The sequence below is a fragment of the Cajanus cajan genome, chromosome 9 (assembly GCF_000230855.2).
Source record: "Cajanus cajan strain Asha chromosome 9, NIPB_CcT2T_4, whole genome shotgun sequence".
Classification (NCBI taxonomy): Eukaryota; Viridiplantae; Streptophyta; class Magnoliopsida; order Fabales; family Fabaceae; genus Cajanus; species Cajanus cajan.
The window spans coordinates 45,896,408-45,915,293 of NC_138525.1; positions in this window are offsets into that span (position 1 = coordinate 45,896,408).

Sequence of the window (18,886 nt, forward strand, 5' to 3'; positions counted from 1 at the left end):
CGTTAGTGAAAAAGGCATAGAGATAGACCCCGATAAAGTAAAGGCAATAATGGAAATGCCTCCTCCTAAAACTGAGAAAGAAATTAGAGGATTCCTCGGCAGGGTGAACTACGTCGCAAGGTTCATCGCACAGTTGACTGACACGTGCAAACCAATATTCAAGCTGTTGCGCAAGAATCATTCCGAAGTTTGGGATGAGAATTGTCAACAAGCTTTCGATAAGATCAAACAGTGTTTGGCCAATCCACCAGTGTTGGTGCCACCTGTCGAGGGAAGACCATTAATCCTCTATCTAACGGTGCTTGATGAGTCCATGGGAGCTGTGCTAGGACAACAAGATGAAACAAAGAAGAAAGAACAAGCCATCTACTACCTGAGCAAAAAGTTCCTTGATTATGAAACCCGCTACACGCCACTAGAAAAGACGTGCTGTGCGTTAGCATGGGCAACACAACGGCTCAGGCAGTATATGATTAGGCATACTACTTGGTTGGTTTCCAAAATGGACCCAATTAAGTACGTGTTCGACAAACCGATAATCACTGGGAAGATTGCCCGATGGCAAGTGCAATTATCAGAATTTGACATCATACATGTCACACAAAAGGCCATCAAGGGTAGTACCCTAGCTGATTACCTAGCACACGGGCCGACCAATGACTATCAATCCCTTCAGGATGATTTCCCCGATGAGGATATAATGCATTTACAACATGAAGATCCTAAGGATGATACGTGGACCATGTATTTCGATGGAGCCTCCAACATGCTTGGACAGGGGATTGGAACAGTATTAATCTCCCCACAAGGAAAGCATATCCCCTTAACGGCAAGACTCAACTTCGACTGTACAAATAACATGGCCGAATACGAGGCTTGCGCGTTAGGAATCCAAGCAGCAATCAACAATGGTATCCTAAAGCTCAAAGTATTTGGAGATTCGGCTTTAGTCATTCACCAACTGCGAGGTGAATGGGAAGTCCGAAATCCTAAGCTGATACCATATGTTGAGCATATCAAAGACCTGATACAATTCTTTCAAAATGTCGTCTTTGAATATATCCCAAGGGAGGAAAATCAGTTCGCTGACGCCCTTGCCACACTATCATCGATGTTCGCCTTGGATAAGGAGCATGAAATGCCCATCATCAATATCCGGCGGCACGATAAGCAAGCGTTCTGCCTACTGATAGATGAAGCTGTTGACGATCATCCATGGTTCCATGACATCAAACAATATCTGTCAAAAGGGGAATATCCTGATATGGCCAGCGATAATGATAAAAAGCATATCCGAAGAAGGGCCATGGGATTTCTGTTGATTGGAGAAACCCTCTACAAAAAGAATTATGACTCGGTCTTGTTGAGGTGCATAGACCAAGTCGAAGCTCAAAATGTAATCAAAGAAATACATGAGGGGGTTTTCGGTACCCATATTCCCGGGCCTGCAATGGCTAAGAAAATCCTCAGAGCAGGATATTATTGGTCGACCATTGAAAGGGATTGTTACCAATACGTCCGGAAATGCCACAAGTGTCAAGCATACGCCGACAACATTCATGTCCCACCAACGCCACTCAATGTGTTGGCTTCACCATGGCCATTCGCAATATGGGGCATGGATGTTATTGGACCCATCGAGCCAAAGGCATCCAATGGACATAGGTTCATCCTTGTGGCCATTGACTATTTCACCAAATGGGTAGAAGCGGCATCGTATGCTCATGTGACCCGAAAGGTGGTAACATCCTTCATCAGAAAGAATATCATATGCAGATACGGTATTCCCGACAAAATCATCACTGATAATGGATCCAATTTGAACAATAAGATGGTGGAAGAACTGTGCAAAGAGTTCAAAATTCAGCACCATAACTCTTCCCCATATCGACCAAAGATGAATGGGGCGGTCGAGGCAGCCAATAAGAATATCAAGAAGATAGTACAAAAGATGGTTGTCTCATTCAAAGACTGGCATGAGATGCTACCCTTCGCTCTCCATGGTTATAGGACTTCAGTACGTACATCCACAGGAGCTACTCCATTCTCCCTTGTTTATGGAATGGAGGCAGTTCTGCCGGTTGAAGTCGAGATACCGTCTCTGAGAGTAATCATGGAAGCAAAACTTTCCGAGGCAGAATGGGTTCAAAGTCGACACGACCAATTGAACCTTATCGAAGAAAAACGACTGAACGCCATATGCCATGGTCAAGCCTACCAAAGGAAGATCAAAAAGGCTTTTGACAAGAAAGTCCATCCTCGAATTTACCATGAGGGAGAGCTGGTGATGAAGAAATTGCTACCAGCTCAAAAGGACAAAATCGGAAAGTGGGCCCCAAATTACGAAGGACCATACGTGGTGAAGCGAGCCTTCTCCGGAGGAGCATTGATTCTCACAGACATGGACGGAGAAGAACTTCGATACCCAGTCAACGCTGACGTGGTAAAGAAGTATTATGCTTGAAGACGTTGCTTGCATCAGCCCGTTAGGATGAAAACCCAAAAAGGGCATCCTAGGCAAAAGTTAGGGCAAAACAAAAAGCCCGCCAGTACAAGGGTACTAGGCAAAACAAAGGCAAAATTATCCCCGCTAGGACATGTCCTAGGCAAAAATTAGGGGCAAAAGAATAAGATGCAAAAAGTAAAGCAAGCAACGATCACTTGAATCGAAAACCGAAAGGCGGTTCAAGTGATAATCTTCTAGAAGCAAGCGTCTTGCAGCATCTACACTCCTGGCTCAGGCATCTCACCCGAAGCAACTAGGGAACGGGAAGGGCAGCAATTACAGATATAATTGTTAAGCCCAATGTATATAGCCTACCCTGGCCAGCCATTCTTCAGAAATTTCCCTTTGTAAACCTTTCTGTAAAAACACTTGTGAATATCAATAAAAATATCCATTTGTTTCTTTTCTTTCTTGACCATGTGATTATGCCTCTGAATTGGTTTTTCATAAAAATTGTACGAAATTCCATTAATAATCGGTCAATAAAAGAAAATTGGAGGGGTTCCTGTAAAATCCATAATCTCCTGCATAAAGGCTCACAAAAATACTCCCTCGCGTCAATGACAGAAAGTCCTCCAAGAAGAAGAGGATAGGGAGAGCCACTCACTTTTCTAAATAAATGAACAAAAATAAAAAATTGTATTTGTGCATCACACACACATTAGTCGCACATTCAAAGACCTTATCATGAGGCAACCGCATAAAATAGAAAAATAGAAAATTGCTTGTGTATGACAGCAGCAAGCAAAAATGCAAGGATACAGAAAATCCAACAAACAATTTGTACAGAATAACTGAGCCTGGAGAGGCTTGCCGAAAAAATACTCTCAGAATAATTGAGCCTGGAGAGGCTCGCAGAAATAATACTCCCCAGAGGGAACCTCAACTCATGCTCTTGGATTCAAAATCCCCAGCAAGAGCTATCAAGCAAGATCGTCAAAATCCCCAATGGAAGTACGATCTCCCAAGCAGAATATCCAAGTCAAAGGACTTAAACTTCCTCAGTGAAGATAGCTCTCCAACTCAAGTGTCGAGTGAGGCTAAGCCTGTAGAGGCTTCCTAAATAATACTCTGGGATACATAAGATCCCTCATTCCCCAATCGCCTACTCAGAGGCATCCCTGCAAAAGGAGAAAAATAAAAAAAAAACATCAATAAATATTCCCCAAGCGGAATTTGGCACTCAGCCGAACACTGAACTCCAATTCCTCAGTCGCCTACATAAGAGGCACTCCTTCAAAAGGAAAAATCATAAAAAGATCAATAATCATTCCCCAAGCGGAATCCGGCTCTCAGCCTATCATTGAATATCAAGATAATCTGCCTAACAGAAGAGGCCGATCACAACCAATGACAAAATCCCCTGGCGGATAACAGCCTACACAGAGGCAACAAAATCCAGAAAATCAAAAAGAGATACCCGAATAAGGATAACCGGGATACTCCACCAACGTCAAAAGGACGTCAGCCAAACATAAGGCATCGCTCAACTCAGAGAGAAAGAGCATCTGTGTCTATACCCCAAGGAGTCAGAAATTCCCCAAGGGTACCAACAATGCAATGCAAGTTGGGGAACAGCAACCTGTGAATGATTGCACATCCCCTAGACGGATCCCTGCGTTATCCAGCCCTTAGTGGCACAAAATCAAAAAACAACCGTCGAAGCAGCATCGTGGACTGTGGAGACAAAATCATCACAAATCCCTGGAAAGGAGATATTCACGCTACCCCGTCGTCACAAACACGAAGGCATGCAGCTTCCGGCTCGAGCAATGAGCGAAGCTATCTCTGGAAAGGAGGTACTCACTGCTCACCGTTGTCACAAAGGTACTTAGCTTCCGGCTCGAACAAAGAGTGAAGCTAAGCCTGGAGAGGCGGTACTCACAGCTTCCAGCTTGGGCAGCAAGCAAAGCAAAGCCTGGAGAGGCGAAACTCACACTGCTCACCGTCGTCACAAAGGTGCTTAGTTTCCGGCTCGAACAAAGAGCGAGACTAAGCCTGGAGGGGCGAAACTCACACTGCTACCGTTGTCACAAGGGTACTTAGCTTCCGGCTCGAACAAAGAGTGAAGCTAAGCCTGGAGAGGCGGTACTCATAGCTTCCAGCTTGGGCAACAAGCAAAGCAAAACCTGGAGAGGCTACTCGACAATTTTCCATCGGAAGACGCTACAAGTCAGAAGGTCGGCGCATCACCCGGACAATTGGGTCAACTCCTTTACTTTTCAGCCGGTACACCAAAAGGCCGTCCGACTAAAGTAAAGGGGGGGCAGCTGTAGACCCCTAAAATTGTCCGGGTCGGAAATAAAGCTTGAAGACTCTCGAAGACTGAAGGAAGATCAGCCAGAAGGACTCCCGGAAGGCCTTAGGAGGGTTCTCTGTAGGTCTAGAGGTCTTAGAAAAGCTCAAAATAAGGAAGTGGAGGGAATGAAGCCCAATACGGCCGTACTGAACTTAATACGGCCGTATTGAAGCTTCAATACGGCCGCAGTGAACTCAATACGGCGTATTGAAGTTTCTGAAACTTCAATACGGCCGTACTGAAACCAATACGGGCGTATTGAAATTTCTGAATTTCAATACGGCCGTATTGAACTCAATACGACCGTATTGAAGTTCAAAAATTTCAATACGGCCGTATTGCTCCTGTAGGCCGTATTGCGCCTATTCCCTATAAATATGACGTCAATTGGACGTCATTGGACACTTCACACTCAGTTTTGACTCCCTCCTTGAGTATTCTGGGGTTTTTGAGCAGTGTTCTGCCCTAGAAATCTCTCTGGGAGTCGATCCGACGAAGTTCTGGAATTCCGAGCACTTAGCTTGGAGATTCGAACCTAGTCGAAGGGAAATCCTCCGGATTTCCATAGTCAAAAGTTTTTAGGAAGGAGCGAGCGAGTTTGTAGAGCGAGGGAACGCCAAAAAGCTTCCCAGTTTTACTCAATATATAAAAGCACGCTTCAAGAGGTTTCTTCTTAAATCCTTCCTTTTACTGCTTTCTGTGTGCATATTTAAACTGGCATCATGTAGATAGTTAATTTATAATCGCTTATAATAAATAGGGGTAATTTAGTAATTTTACGCTATTATTTTAGAAATAATCTGTCATAGGGAACCCGAAAGGGGCGCTGTGGGGTGCTAACACCTTCCCCACGCGTAACCGACTCCCTTACCCAACTCTGGTTGTAATGGCCAAAGTTGATTTATAAAATCAATTGCCTTATCCCTTTTTCCAATGTTTTGAGTAAAACATTGGTGGCGACTCCACGAACCCTCCTTTTACGAAAACCACTAATCCATGGAGGGTCCCGCTTGGGATTAATATGGATTGGTGAGACGTTTTAATAAATAAATTGGATAGGATCGACAAGGTCTCAGTTTGAGAACAAGTCGTTCTAATAATCCAATACATTTTCAAAACTAAAATAATAAGCGAGCTCGACCGTCTTCGCGACTGCCGAGGCCCGTTCGGGCCGGTGGCGACAAGGGGCCTTCAGGAAAATGTGAGTTTTTAGAGAGAAGTTTTAGAGAGAAGGTCTCTGGGTCAGTGAGCTCCTTTCTCTCCCAAATTTCTCTGTTTGACTCTTTTTCTCCTCTAGACCACTAATGCCTTCTGACTTTTCTTGAAATTCAGATTAGAAAGCTTGCTTTGGGATGATTGAAGTTCTGGGTTGAGCTTTGGAAGGGGATTCTATTTCGTCACAATTGTTGGCTATTCTGAGCCAACCTTCAGGTAAGGGAAGCTAGAATGTTTGTTGTGTAGGTTGCATGTGAGTTTAGAAACTCAATAGGTGCGTGAATGTTGAGAATCCATAGATGGATTGAAGAAAATCTCATCTTTTGAGGTTTTGAGAAAAAGGAGGATTTTGATGATTTTGATGTATAGGTTGGATGCATGTGAGATTTGAGTTATTTTGAGTTGTATGGAGCCTATGTATTGTGTTTTGTGTTTGCATGTGGCTGGATTTGTTGGTTTGGATGAGAGTTTCTGAACTCTCTGACTGGGATTAGGCTAAGCGCAGGTTGAGTGCGCCAGGCATGGAAGAGCTTAGGGCTCTCAGGTTGGATGTTGGGCTAGATGTGATTTGGTTGCGTCAAGCGTGGATACTCTTAAGAGTCTATGTTTCAAGGACACCGAGCGTGAGTTGAACGCGCTGGGTGTGGATGAGTTTTAGGACTCTCAGATTGGGATTAGGCTGGGCGAGCTCAGGCTACGCCGAGCGTAAATATGTTTAAAAATAATTATTTTAAATTGATGCTTATGCATGTTTAAAGTTAAAATGTTAGATCATATATGTGTGATATATGATGTATGGTGCGGTGTGATTCATATGTATGTTTTGTGATGATACATATGAATGTTTGAATATGAGTATGCTTATTGATCATAATGGTGGGTAGACCATGTATGATGTATGATGCATTATTGCATGTGATGTCTTATGACATGTGTATGACTGTTGATCATGATAGTGGGCAGACCATATATGATGTATGATGCATGATTGCATGTGATGCCTTATGGCATGAGTCTAGCCTAGGACTTGAGGAGAGGAAAAATATTTTCGAACTGGAAGAGCTCACATAGAGTCTCTTGAGAGTGGTGCTTGGATAGGCCACTGATATATGAGAGTGGTGCTCTGGGAGGCCACTGGATTTGGGAGAGTGGTGCTCAGATAGGCCACTGGGTTGGGTGAGTCTCGTCTAAGTCCTTAGCTAGTGTTGGAGTGGGGTATGAGGTCGAGGCTTATTCCCTTAACCAAGTACTCGGGAAGGTGCGTGGATCCTTGCGGATAGTCGGTGAGCGAACTCCACAATTGACTTGGTTAATGCATGCCAAGGTCGTGGTAAGCCCGTACCCAGCTGTGCTATACCTGACGGTGTGATCGGAGCCGTATCCGGTCAAATAAATACAATTAAATGTAGTACTAGGAAGTGACTCCTAGGTCGTCTCCCAAGGACCATCGTTTACTGTTAAAGGCTTAAACACACAGTAGGGGGGTTTGCTTTCAGGTTTTCAGTTCGTAACACAATAAAACGAAATAAAACAGCAAGTAAAAATGGATTGGCTCCTTGTTCGGATTGTAACTCTTTTATCCCTGGTTCTCAAACATTACTCTATTAACCACTTAATCCTTGTTCCATCCGAGTTAACCAACTAAGCGAAGATTAACTCAAGATTTCCCTACACGAATTAAGCAAACGTATACAACATCAACCTCCTCACAGATTAAGCAACTATGGCTTGGAGCACAGCCCATTAAGCATGGACAGAGAGGTTAAATGGAGAAGAACAAGCAGAACAGAGACATACAAACATACCCAACCTCAAAGAGAGATTACAATCCACAACAAGAACCCAACCAAGGGGTTTTTAGCCTTCCATATTAAAATGAAAACAGAAAACGAAAATGCAAGGCAGAGAAGGAAACGAAAATGACAATCTGTATTTCAAATGTAAAGGTTCAGTTCAGATACAAAATGCATATAAGAGGAGAAGAAGAGAGTGTCGCCACCGGCCCGAAACGGGCTTTCGGCATTCGCGAAGGATGGTTGGACTCGTTTATTTGTTTAAAAAATAGTGGATTGCTAGAATGACTTATTCTCAAACTGAGACCTCGTCAAACGAGCAATTTTATTAAAAGGCTCACTAATCCATATTAATCCCAAGCGGGACCCTCCATGGATTAGTGGTTTTCATAAAAGGAGGGTTCGTGGAGTCGCCACCAATGTTTTACTCAAAACATTGGAAAAAGGGATAAGGCAATTGATTTAAAAATCAACTTTGGCCACTACAACCAGAGTTGGGTAAGGGAGTCGGTTACGCGTGGGGAAGGTGTTAGCACCCCACGGCGCCCCTTTCGGGTTCCCTATGACAGATTATTTTTTAAAAGAACAGTATAAAATTACTAAATTACCCCTATTTATTCTAAGCAATTATAAATTGACTATCTACATGATGACAGTTTAAATATGCACACAGAAAGCAGTAAAAGGAAGGATTGAAGGGAAACCTCTTGAAGCGTGCTTTTATATATTGCAAAGAACTGGGAAGCGTTTTGGCGTTCCCTCGCTCTACAAGCCCGTTCCTCGCTCTCCTAGAACAAAATTTTAACTAAGGGAATCAAAAAGATTTCCCCTCGACTAGGTTCGATCCTCAAGCAAAATGGCTCGGGGCTCAAGAACTTCGTCGGATCAACTCTCCGAGTGATTTCTAGGGCAGAACACTGCTCAAAAACCCCAGAATACTCAAGGAGAGGGTTGAAACTATCTGAAAAAGTGTGGAATGACGTCCAATTGACGTCATATTTATAGGGAATAGGCGCAATACGGCCTACAGGGGCAATACGGCCGTATTGAAATTTTTGAACTTCAATACGGTCGTATTGAAGTTCAATACGGTCGTATTGAAATTCAGAAATTTCAATGCGCCCGTATTGAGTTCGCTGCGGTTGTATTGAAGTGTCAATACGGTCGTATTGACTTCAGTACGACCGTATTGAAGTTTCAGAAACTTCAATACGCCGTATTGAGTTCACTACGGTCGTATTGAAGCTTCAATACGGCCGTATTAAGTTCAGTACGGCCGTATTGGGCTTCATTCCCTCCACTTCCTTATTTTTGAGCTATCCTAAGACCTCTAGACCTACAGAGAACCCTCCTAGGGCCTTCCAGGAGTCCTTCTGGCTGATCTTCCTTCAGTCTTTGAGAGTCTTCAAGCTTTATTTCCGACCCGGACAATTTTAGGGGTCTACAGCTGCCCCCCCTTTACTTAGTCGGACGGCCTTTTGGTGTACCGGCTGACAAGTAAAGGAGTTGACCCAATTGTCCGGGTGATGCGCCGACCTTCTGACTTGTAGCGTCTTCCGGTGGAAAATTGTCGAGTGGCCTCTCCAGGTTTTGCTATGCTTGCTGCCCAAGCTGGAAGCTGTGAGTATCGCCTCTCCAGGCTTAGCTTCACTCTTTGTTCGAGCCGGAAGCTAAGTACCCTTGTGACGACGGTAGCAGTGTGAGTTTCGCCTTTCCAGGCTTAGTCTCGCTCTTTGTTCGAGCCGGAAACCAAGCACCTTTGTGACGACGGTGAGCAGTGTGAGTTTTGCCTCTCCAGGCCTTGCTTTGCTTGTTGCCCAAGCTGGAAGCTGTAAGTACCGTCTCTCCAGGCTTAGCTTCACTCTTTGTTTGAGCCGGAAGCTAAGTACCTTTGTGACAACGGTGAGCGGTGAGTACCCCTTTTCCAGAGATAGCTTCGCTCATTGCCCGAGCCGGAAGCTGCATACCTCCGTGTTTGTGACGACGGGGGTAGCGTGAATATCTCCTTTCCAGGGATTCGTGATGATTTTGTCTCCACAGTCCACGATGCTGCTTCGACGGTTGTTTTTTGATTTTGTGCCACTAAGGGCTGGATAACGCAGGGATCCGTCTAGGGGATGTGCAGTTACTCATAGGTTCTTGTGTCCCAACTTTCCATTGCGTAGTTGGTTCCCACTGGGGAATTTCTGATTCCTTTGGGTGCAGACACAAAGATGCTCTTTCTGATGTGAGCGGTGCCTTATGATTGGCTGACGTCCTTTCGACGTTGGTGGAGTATCCCGGTTATCCTTGTTCGGGTGTCTCTTTTGGTTTTCTGATTTTGCTGCCTCTGTGTAGGCTGTTATCCACTGGGGGATTTTGTCGTTGATTTTGATTAGCCTCTTCTGTTAGGCGTATCAGCTTGACGTTCAATGATTGGTTGAGAGCCAGATTCCACTTGGGGAATGATTATTGATTTTTTTATTTTTTCCTTCTGCAGGGATGCCTCTTGAGTAGGCGACTGGGGATTTGGGGATCTTATGTATCCCAGAGTATTATTTAGGAAGCCTCTACAGGCTTAGCCTCACTCGACACTTGAGTTGGAGAGCTATCTTCACTGAGGAAGTTTAAGTCCTTTGACTTGGATATTCTGCTTGGGTGATCGTGCTTCCATTGGGAATGTCGTCGATCTTGCTTTGATAGCTCTTGCTGGGGATTTTGAGTCCAAGAGCGTGAGTTGAGGTTTCTCTAGGGAGTATTATTTCTGCGAGCCTCTCCAGGCTCAATTATTCTTTGATGTGGGGGATGAGGAGTATTGTTTCGGCAAGCCTCTCCAGGCTCAGTTATTCTGTGCAAACTGATTGTTGGATTTTCTGTATCCTTGCCTTTTTTATTTTTTTGGCTTTTTCTGTATTTTGCCTTTTTTTATGTTTTTGGCTTTTGCTGTACAGAAATTAAATTCAGTTATTATGAGAGAGTATTATTTCGGCGAGCCTCTCCAGGCTCAGTTATTTTGAGAGTATTCTTTCGGCAAGCCTCTTCAGGCTCAATTATTCTGAAGGAGTATTATTTCGACAAGCCTCTCCAGGCTCAATTATTCTGAGAGTATTCTTTCGGCAAGCCTCTCCAGGCTCAATTATTCTGAGATGCTGTTGATTTTCTGAATCTTTGTATTTTGCTTGCTGCTGTCATACACAAGCAATTTTTCTATTTTTCTATTTTATGCAGTTGCCTCATGATAAGGTCTTTGAATGTGCAACTAAAGTGTATGTGATGCACAAATGCAATACAATTTTTATTTTTGTTCATTTATTTTAGAAAAGTGAGTGGCTCTCCCTATCCTCTTCTTCTTGGAGGACTTTCTGTCATTGACGCGAGGGAGTATTTTTGTGAGCCTTTATGCAGGGGATTATGGATTTTACAGGAACCCCTCCAATTTTCTTTTATTGACCGATTATTAATGGAATTTCGTACAATTTTATGAAAAACCAACTCAAAGGCATAATCACATGGTCAAGAGAGAAAAGAAACAAATGGATATTTTATTGATATTCACAAATGTTTATACAGAAAGATTTACAAAAGGAATTTCTGAAGAAAGGCTGGCCAAGGTAGGCTATACATTTTTGGCTTAAACAATTATATCTGTAATTGTCGCTCTTCTCGTTCCCCTAATCGTTTTGGGTGAGATGCCTGAGCCAGGAGTGTAGATACTGCAAGACGCTTGCTTCTAGAAGATTATCACTTGAACCGCCTTTCGGTTTTCGGTTCAAGTGATCGTTGCTTGCTTTACTTTTTGCATCTTATTCTTTTGCCCCTAATTTTTGCCTAGGACGTGTCCTAGCGGGGATAATTTTGCCTTTGTTTTGCCTAGTACCCTTGTACTGGCGGGCTTTTTGTTTTGCCCTAACTTTTGCCTAGGATGCCCTTTTTGGGTTTTCATCCTAGCGGGCTGATGCAAGCAACGTCTTCAAGCATAATACTTCTTTACCACGTCAGCATTGACTGGGTATCGAAGTTCTTCTCCGTCCATGTCTGTGAGAATCAATGCTCCTCCAGAGAAGGCTCGCTTCACCACATATGGTCCTTCGTAATTTGGGGCCCACTTTCCGATTTTGTCCTTTTGAGCTGGTAGCAATTTCTTCATCACCAGCTCTCCCTCATGGTAGATTCGAGGATGGACTTTCTTGTCAAAAGCCTTTTTGATCTTCCTTTGGTAGGCTTGACCATGGCATATAGCGTTCAGTCGTTTTTCTTCGATAAGGTTCAATTGGTTGTATCGACTTTGAACCCATTCTGCCTCGGAAAGTTTTGCTTCCATGATTACTCTCAGAGAAGGTATCTCGACTTCAACCGGCAGAACTGCCTCCATTCCATAAACAAGGGAGAATGGAGTAGCTCCTGTGGATGTACGTACTGAAGTCCTATAACCATGGAGAGCGAAGGGTAGCATCTCATGCCAGTCTTTGAATGAGACAACCATCTTTTGTACTATCTTCTTGATATTCTTATTGGCTGCCTCGACTGCCCCATTCATCTTTGGTCGATATGGGGAAGAGTTATGGTGCTGAATTTTGAACTCTTTGCACAATTCTTCCACCATCTTATTGTTCAAATTGGATCCATTATCAGTGATGATCTTATCGGGAATACCGTATCTGCATATGATGTTCTTCCTTATGAAGGATGTTACCACCTTTCGGGTCACATGAGCATACGATGCCGCTTCTACCCATTTAGTGAAATAGTCAATGGCCACAAGGATGAACCTATGTCCGTTGGATGCTTTTGGCTCGATGGGTCCAATAACATCCATGCCCCACATTGCGAATGGCCATGGTGAAGCCAAAACATTGAGTGGCGTTGGTGGGACATGAATGTTGTCGGCATATGCTTGACATTTGTGGCATTTCCGGACGTATTGGTAACAATCCCTTTCAATGGTCGACCAATAATATCCTGCTCTGAGGATTTTCTTAGCCATTGCAGGCCCGGGAATATGGGTACCGAAAACCCCCTCATGTATTTCTTTGATTACATTTTGAGCTTCGACTTGGTCTATACATCTCAACAAGACCGAGTCATAATTCTTTTTGTAGAGGGTTTCTCCAATCAACAGAAATCCCATGGCCCTTCTTCGGATATGCTTTTTATCATTATCACTAGCCATATCAGGATATTCCCCTTTTGACAGATATTGTTTGATGTCATGGAACCATGGATGATCGTCAACAGCTTCATCTATCAGTAGGCAGAACGCTTGCTTATCGTGCCGCCGGATATTGATGATGGGCATTTCATGCTCCTTATCCAAGGCGAACATCGATGATAGTGTAGCAAGGGCGTCAGCAAACTGATTCTCCTCCCTTGGAATGTATTCAAAGATGACACTTTGGAAGAATTGTGTCAAATCTTTGATATGCTCAACATATGGTATCAGTTTAGGATTTCGGACTTCCCAGTCACCTCGCAGTTGGTGAATGACTAAAGCCGAATCTCCAAATACTTTGAGCTTTAGGATACCATTGTTGATTGCTGCTTGGATTCCTAACGCGCAAGCTTCGTATTCGGCCATGTTATTTGTACAGTCGAAGTTGAGTCTCGCCGTTAGGGGGATATACTTTCCTTGTGGGGAGATTAGTACTGTTCCAATCCCCTGTCCAAGCATGTTGGAGGCTCCATCAAAGTACATGGTCCACGTATCATCCTTAGGATCTTCATGTTGTATACTCATTATATGCTCATCGGGGAAATCATCCTGAAGGGATTGATAGTCATTGGTCGGCCCGTGTGCTAGGTAATCAGCTAAGGTACTACCCTTGATGGCCTTTTGTGTGACATGTATGATGTCAAATTCTGATAATTGCACTTGCCATCGGGCAATCTTCCCAGTGATTATTGGTTTGTCGAACACGTACTTAATTGGGTCCATTTTGGAAACCAACCAAGTAGTATGCCTTATCATGTACTGCCTGAGCCTTTGTGTTGCCCACGCCAACGCACAGCAAGTCTTTTCTAATGGCGTGTAGCGGATTTCATAATCAAGGAACTTTTTGCTCAGGTAGTAGATGGCTTGTTCTTTCTTTCCAGTTTCGTCCTGTTGCCCTAGCACGGCTCCCATGGACTCATCAAGCACTGTCAGATAGAGGATTAATGGCCTTCCCTCGACAGGTGGCACCAATATTGGTGGATTGGCCAAGCACTGTTTGACCTTGTCAAAAGCTCGTTGACAATTCTCATCCCAAGTTTCGGAATGATTCTTGCGCAACAGCTTGAATATTGGTTTGCACGTGTCAGTCAACTGTGCGATGAACCTTGCGACGTAGTTCACCCTGCCGAGGAATCCTCTAATTTCTTTCTCAGTTTTAGGAGGAGGCATTTCCATTATTGCCTTTACTTTATCGGGGTCCACCTCTATGCCTTTTTCACTGACGACGAACCCAAGAAGCTTACCCGACCGAACTCCGAAAGTACACTTAGCCGGGTTTAGCTTAAGCTGATACTTACGAAGCCGATTGAATAATTTTCTCAAATATTGGATGTGGTCCATTTCGTCTTTTGACTTTGCGATCATGTCATCCACGTATACTTCAATTTCTTTGTGGATCATATCGTGGAATAGTGTCACCATCGCTCGTTGGTAGGTGGCACCCGCATTTTTAAGTCCAAAAGGCATCACCCTGTAGCAGAAAGTCCCCCAGGGTGTAATGAAAGAAGTTTTCTCGCGGTCTTCTATATTCATCTTGATTTGATTATACCCCGAGTATCCATCCATAAAGGAATAGAGTGTGTTTGTGGCGGTGTGATCCACGAGTGTATCAATATGTGGCAAGGGAAAATCGTCCTTTGGACTGGCACGATTCAAATCCCTATAATCAACACACACTCTAACCTTCCCATTCTTTTTGACGACTGGCACAATGTTAGCCAGCCATTCGGGATACTGGGATACAACCAAGAATCCCGCGTCCAATTGTTTTTCCACCTCCTCCTTAATCTTTAAGGACCATTCGGGCTTGATTCGTCGAAGCTTTTGCTTAATAGGTCGAAACCCCTCTTTTAAGGGCAACTTGTGTTCGACAATGTTGGAGTCCAACCCGGGCATATCATGGTACGACCATGCAAATACGTCCTTGTATTCCCTCAATAATTGAATTAATTGCGTTCTTATTCCATCACTGATACGGGTCCCAATGTTGACCTCTTTCAATTCTTGACCCTGCCCCAAATTCACGGTCTCCAATTCTTCTTGATTCGGTTGGAGTAGACGAGCTTCTTGATCTAGCAGTCTTTGCAGATCCGGAGAGATGGTCTCCTCATCACTGTCCAACTCAACCCATTCACCCTCGGCTTTCGGATCCCGGTCAGAGCGAGCAATCACAGACATAATTATTTATTGGTTCTGTTTAGGTTTAGAGTTTATTAATATTAATGAGAGAGAGAGAATAGAACAAAATGAGAGAATAATGTGTGAAAAATGCCTTTTTATTGATAGATGAGTGTAAAACTGTACAAAACCCTTTATTTACATGAAAAGGTCCTCATGATCTCGGGTACTGATCATGAGTCCCTAAAAGAAAAAATGTGGAGGGGCCCTATCATGGCTTGCCCTTCTCTCTACTCCTGCTGCGGTAGAGGATTCTTGCTCACGTCGGGCGCCGTCGAATCGAAAGTGACCCACCCAGCGTCGATAAGGTCTTGGACCTTATACTTGAGAGCTCGGCAGTTCTCCGTTGAATGCCCCTGTGCCCCCGAATGGTATAGACATTTGTCTTGTGGATTGTACCAATCGGGGTAGGGTGGATTCACCTTCTTTGGTGGAATGTAAGCTATAAGACGCGCCTCCACTAGCTTCGGCAGGAGATCGCTATAAGTGGTCGGAAGTCTATCAAACTTCTTCACAGAGTTGTTTTGCGATTTGCCTGACTTCGAAGCGGAAGAAGACGGAGCAATGGTTACAGCGTTGACTCCTCCTTCTTTCTTCTTCCCGAAGGCCTTCTTAGCTTCATATGATTGGGAAGGCTTAGCCAGCTTCCCACTTTTAAGTCCTTGTTCCACCCTTTCTCCAATGGTGATGATGTCCGAGAAGAGTGTCGTTGTGTTCCCTATCATTTTATCGTAATAGGGACCAGTCAACGAGTTGATGAATAAGGACACCGTCTCCTTATCCGACAGCGGGGGCTCTATCTGTGCCGCCAACTCCCTCCAACGTTGGGCGTACGCCTTGAAAGATTCATCATTATTCTTACTCAAGGCTTGAAGATCTGACCTATCGGGTGTTAGGTCGATGTTGTATTTGTAGCGCTTGAGAAAGGCGTCGGCCAACTGCCTCCATGTATGTACTAGATTTCCGTCTAGCTGCATATACCAGTTGAGCGCGGTTTCAGCTAAGCTCTCTTGGAAACAGTGGATCAAGAGCTTTTCATTTGTGGCGTATGCAGCCATTTTGCGACAGTACATGGTGAGATGACTTTTGGGGCAAGTCGATCCCACGTACTTCGGGAAATCTGGCACTTTAAATTTAGGAAGGAATTGAATATCCCTCACTAAGCACATATCGGCGGCATCTTTGACATCAAAATCATGCCCCTCCATAGCCCTTAGCCGATCCTCGAGGGCATGGAATTGTTCCTTTGAGACCTCGGGCTCTTTTATTATAATTCCTGCCCCAAGGGGTACGGCGTTTGGAGGATCTTTTTCATGCTCTTCCTCCTCTCCCTCATGATGGGACCCATGATCACTATGATGAGATTCATGGATGTTGTGATGACGCATGAGTTCCATCATCTGCGCCATTTGCTCTTTAAGCTGTGAAAGCTCGGTTGTGAGCTTCTTGTTTTGCTCCTCCAATGCTTCCATTTTCTTGATTCTCTGTGCGCGCGTAAGGACAGAGAGATGACCAGCCACTTTCTAAAATGAATGTTTAGTTAGTTTATTTTATGGAATGAATACACTCTTTAACATGAGCTTGATAAACCTCCATCTTTAAGGCGCTGCCTTTTTAAGACGGAAGTTTACCACCCTTCTTCATCTATGATTTCTCCCCAACGGAGAATCTCTATAGTCATGGGTCTCTTTTACTCATGTTAAGAGGTATTGGTGACCCTAAAAATGTATGTTTTTATGAGGATGCATGATGTCTTATTGATAATGATGTACATGCTCCTCACTTTTATTATATTTTCACACATGGTTTTTCCTCTCATGTCATGGTATTTTCATGCATGGGGATTATTCTTAGACCTTATCACGAGGTTATTTATTAATGCACAAACAATTGCACATAAGCATTTACACAAACAATTCACTCATCCACGAACAATCACGAGCGAATCACGAGGTAGGGGTCTCCTGCAGAAAAGTGCATATTCAAGGAGGATCTAACTGTTCTCACTTGGTCAAAGGCCCCCAAGGTGCCCCCATTATAGGGACCCAATTCCTCTTGTCGTAGGTCGATGGAAAGCTCCAACGCACCGTCGGACTCAAGTTCATGGTTATCACCTTGAGTGATGTTTTCCGACAACGGTCTCATAGGCTCCTATAAACCCATCAACCGGCCGTACTAACATCCACTCCCTATGGATTACCACTCATGCCCCCGGGTATAGAGGGAACTGTTGTGTGCAAAGGTTTGTGTGCATTTTTATTTCAAACAATTGCGGAAAATTAAACATACAACAGTTATTAAAGCCAAATAGATAAACATGTTATCATACAAGTGAGGGGTAATAAAGTAATTTTAACTATTATTTGTTAAAAATAATCTGTCACTAAATGGGACTGACTCTCGAGGCTTCCCCAGTGGAGTCGCCATCTGTCGCCACCGGCCCGAAACGGGCTTTCGGCATTCGCGAAGGATGGTTGGACTCGTTTATTTGTTTAAAAAATAGTGGATTGCTAGAATGACTTATTCTCAAACTGAGACCTCGTCAAACGAGCAATTTTATTAAAAGGCTCACTAATCCATATTAATCCCAAGCGGGACCCTCCATGGATTAGTGGTTTTCATAAAAGGAGGGTTCGTGGAGTCGCCACCAATGTTTTACTCAAAACATTGGAAAAAGGGATAAGGCAATTGATTTAAAAATCAACTTTGGCCACTACAACCAGAGTTGGGTAAGGGAGTCGGTTACGCGTGGGGAAGGTGTTAGCACCCCACGGCGCCCCTTTCGGGTTCCCTATGACAGATTATTTTTTAAAAGAACAGTATAAAATTACTAAATTACCCCTATTTATTCTAAGCAATTATAAATTGACTATCTACATGATGACAGTTTAAATATGCACACAGAAAGCAGTAAAAGGAAGGATTGAAGGGAAACCTCTTGAAGCGTGCTTTTATATATTGCAAAGAACTGGGAAGCGTTTTGGCGTTCCCTCGCTCTACAAGCCCGTTCCTCGCTCTCCTAGAACAAAATTTTAACTAAGGGAATCAAAAAGATTTCCCCTCGACTAGGTTCGATCCTCAAGCAAAATGGCTCGGGGCTCAAGAACTTCGTCGGATCAACTCTCCGAGTGATTTCTAGGGCAGAACACTGCTCAAAAACCCCAGAATACTCAAGGAGAGGGTTGAAACTATCTGAAAAAGTGTGGAATGACGTCCAATTGACGTCATATTTATAGGGAATAGGCGCAATACGGCCTACAGGGGCAATACGGCCGTATTGAAATTTTTGAACTTCAATACGGTCGTATTGAAGTTCAATACGGTCGTATTGAAATTCAGAAATTTCAATGCGCCCGTATTGAGTTCGCTGCGGTTGTATTGAAGTGTCAATACGGTCGTATTGACTTCAGTACGACCGTATTGAAGTTTCAGAAACTTCAATACGCCGTATTGAGTTCACTACGGTCGTATTGAAGCTTCAATACGGCCGTATTAAGTTCAGTACGGCCGTATTGGGCTTCATTCCCTCCACTTCCTTATTTTTGAGCTATCTTAAGACCTCTAGACCTACAGAGAACCCTCCTAGGGCCTTCCAGGAGTCCTTCTGGCTGATCTTCCTTCAGTCTTTGAGAGTCTTCAAGCTTTATTTCCGACCCGGACAATTTTAGGGGTCTACAGAGAGTAAAACGAAAATGGCAGCTAAAGAG